Source organism: Saccopteryx leptura, chromosome 3, assembly GCF_036850995.1.
Source record: "Saccopteryx leptura isolate mSacLep1 chromosome 3, mSacLep1_pri_phased_curated, whole genome shotgun sequence".
Lineage (NCBI taxonomy): Eukaryota > Metazoa > Chordata > Mammalia > Chiroptera > Emballonuridae > Saccopteryx > Saccopteryx leptura.
In genome coordinates this window covers 232,866,830-232,870,348 of record NC_089505.1, presented here as the reverse complement: position 1 = coordinate 232,870,348, position 3,519 = coordinate 232,866,830, and the positions used below count along the sequence as shown (strand labels likewise).

Below are 3,519 nucleotides of genomic sequence, written 5' to 3'. Positions count from 1 at the left end.
AGTTATTGTCAATGCCAATTATACAAAAATAATTTCTCTTCCTTTGGAAAGACACATAAAAGTATTTAAGACCCCAATGTCCAGAGAAAATACTCACCATTAATTATGAGTTTCTATGTTTCTAGCCAGTTTTTCTCACCTTCCCCGATATCACTTCTAACCCTTTTCTCCTTTGAATTGTGCTTTCATCCAGGAAGGAGTGTGGGTTCGTATCCAGTTTAGGTGTTTGCCGTTACTCTACACCAGCTTCTAATGAAATGTCCTTGTTTATATTGGTCTTCTTTTATTCTTATTTATTTATTATTTATCATTTTTTATTAAGTGAGAGGCAGGGAGGCAGTGAGACAGACTCCTGCAGGTGCCCCGCTGGCATCCGCCCGGCACGCCCCTGCTGGGCAATGCTCTGCCCATTGGGGCTGCTGCTTCGCTGCTCAGCTACTGAGTTATGCTAGTGCCTGAGGCAAGGCCACGGAGCCATCCTTAGCACTTGGGACCAACTCACTCAAACCATTTGAGGGAAGGGAAGAGAGAGAGAAAAGGGGTAAGGAGGGGTGGGGAAACAGAAGGTCATTTCTCCTGTGTACCCTGACTGAGAATCAAACCCAGGACTCCATGCGCCAGGCCGATGCTTTATCACTGAGCCAACCAGCCAGGGCCTCCACTGGTCTTCAGGTGTTGCTTTTCAGTGACACAGACCATTGCTATTTTCTTTTAAATCCCAACTCTAAAGTAGCTTTTGTTCTGCCATGATTTGTGTCCACCCACACACACATAAGAAGTACTTTGCTGTCCTTCATGAGATTTAGGGACAGAGGGATGTCCACTCAGAGAATGTGTCAGGCCAATTACCCAGTGGGAACATTTCTTCCATTCAGCCCCCTGAAAAGCATCTATGTCTTATATTAATCATCCTTCAACATCACTACCCTCAAATTAGATGGAACACTTCTTACAGTTTACCTTTTCTGTTTAGAGGATGCCATGTCTATTCATATTTTTTTAGGGTAAGGTGATTTTCCCCAAATTTTACTTTATTATGAAAAATTTTCAAACACATAGAAAAGTTGAAAGAACTGTATAGTGAACATATATATACCTACCACATAGATTCCACCATTGTTAATATTTTGCTATATATGTTCTTTTAGGATATTTATTCAACTATCTATCCCTCTATCAATTCATCTGTTTTGGGTGCATTTAACAATTTAAAATCAATTGTTGGCATCACTGACTTTGTGGTAACCAGCCTCTGAGATGATCCTTACCTCCTGATGTTCTCATCTTTGTAGAGTCCCCTCCTATATTTTATCAGGGCTGGTCAAATATGACCAATAGAATCCCTAGCCAGGTAGCTCAGTTGGTTAGAGCATTGACCTGATACCCAAAGTTGTGGGTTTGATCCTCACTGAGGTCATGTATAGAAACCAGCCAATGAATGAATAAATAACTACAACAACAAATTGATGTTCTCTTTCCCTTCCTCTCTCTCTCTCTCTAAAAATCAATCAATAAATTTTAAAAAATGTGACCAATAGAAAATAATATAGCAGAAGTAATGGTGTGTGACTTGAAGGATAGATTATAAAAACTACCAAGCCCTCTACCTTGCAATCTTCTTAGGTTATTTGTTCTAGAAGAAGCCAGCTATCATGTTATGAGTAGCACTATAACTCTTGTTTGATGAGGAACCAAGGCCTCCTGTCCACAGCCATGTGAGTGAGCTTGCAAGAGGATGCTCCAGTGTCAGGCCAGCCTTCAGGTGACCGACTACAGATTCTCCTGTTACTTCCATTGCAACTTCCTGAAAGAACCTGAGCCAGAACCACCCAACTAAGATGCTCACAAATTCTTCACCCATAAAAACTATAATATAGTAAATCTTTGTTACTTTAAGGTGCAACATTTTGCAGTTATTTGTTAAAGAGGAATAGATAGCTATTATATCACTTCTTTTTAAACATAACAGAATGCATAAAACTGACTAGAAGATGAAGTATAATTCAATATTTGTTTCCTGGGTTTTTTCCCCTATGTTTCTTCTTTTCTTTCTTTTTGTCTTATTTATTTATTTATTTATTTATTTATTTATTTATTTATTTATTTATTTATTTATTTATTTTGGTAGTTGTTAGCCCAACTCAACAAAATAGAATTCCAGTTTATTGTTGGACAACATTGTTTCACACATACATCAAACAGGCCAAATAAATTAATAAATAAATACATAGCAACTCAGACAAAAAATTCTTAAAAAAAGAAAAAGAAACCTCTATCTTTGGCCTTTTTAACCACCCCATACAAAGCAACTACCTCTAGGAGGTCTAAGTTCATACACAATAAAAGTTACTGGAATGGTCCAAATAAGATTTTTGTGGTTTTTTTTAAACAAGGTTTTTCCGTTTTTTTTTTTCTCCTTTGAGATGATCATGAACATGGTCACATCACGAGGAAAGACAGAAGGAGGACAAGGCTGGTTTGGTCATCCCGAGATCATTGAAAAGGGCTGACCCATATAGTTTTATGTATAGGACTATAAAATGTAAATTAAAAATACAAACAAAATTTCCTTTATAAAGTATTTTTAAGAAAAAAAGTAGGGCTTTGAGAGGTTTGTTCTTTCTTCCTCCCCTGTCACTAATTCACGTTGTGGTTTCGGTTGGGTGGTGGCGAGCGCCAGCCACCTGGCCCTGGCGCTGCGCAGCGGGCGGGCCCCTCTCCTGGAAGGTGACCACATTTAGATTCTGAGACAGGAAGTGGAATAGGTCATAGTGGTCTTTTTCTTTCTCTTTTAAGTTTAAGTTTTTCTTATTTGCTGTCTAGTCATCCTCATCGGTGTTCTCCTTGGAGTCAATATCATCATCCTCAAACACCTTCGGCTGCCCGTGTGCCTGTGGCTGCCGCAGCCTCCTCATCTTCATCTCCATTCTCTTCCTCACCTTACCTTCCTGTTCCTCCTTTCCTTCTGCTCTCCTTCTCCCTCTTCTTCATCTACCTCACCGTTAGCCTCCTGCCTCCCATTTCCCTCATTGGCAGGTGCGATCCTTCCATTCTCTGCCTCAAAACTTCCTTCGTCTCCTTTAAGTCCTTGGTGGTGATCTAGGAGCGGACGTCCACGGCCACGTCTGACACGGTGGGGCATGTGGGTGATCCGATGCAGCGGATTTTTTTTTAAAAAGCGAGAGTTGGACTCTGGTGAAAAGTGGCCAGAGCCCACGGCAACGGAGGTGGCCACAGGAAAGCCGGACTCGGGCACAATGCAAAGACGGCATTTCAGAGCAGCCAGTGGGGCTGTTTCCTGCATAAAATGAAATGCACAGGTCTTAAAAAAGCCATTCATTAAATTTTTATTAAAGTCTTATCATCGACCTAAAAGGTTTCCTGTTAGCTTTTCCTAGTCAATTTCTGCCTTGCCTCACATACAATTTTTATTCTCATTTCCTGTCATCACAGATTAGTGTTGCTGATGGAGAAATTAATACAAATTGAGCCATACAGCATAAATTGGTTTTATAAGGC

At 40.2% G+C, this 3,519-nt stretch overlaps 1 pseudogene; it reads right to left on the bottom strand.

The window, feature by feature from the left end:
• Positions 1-2,771: 2,771 nt before the first annotated feature.
• Positions 2,772-3,165, bottom strand: LOC136398433 (prothymosin alpha-like; annotated as a pseudogene).
• Between the last annotated feature and the right edge of the window lie 354 nt (positions 3,166-3,519).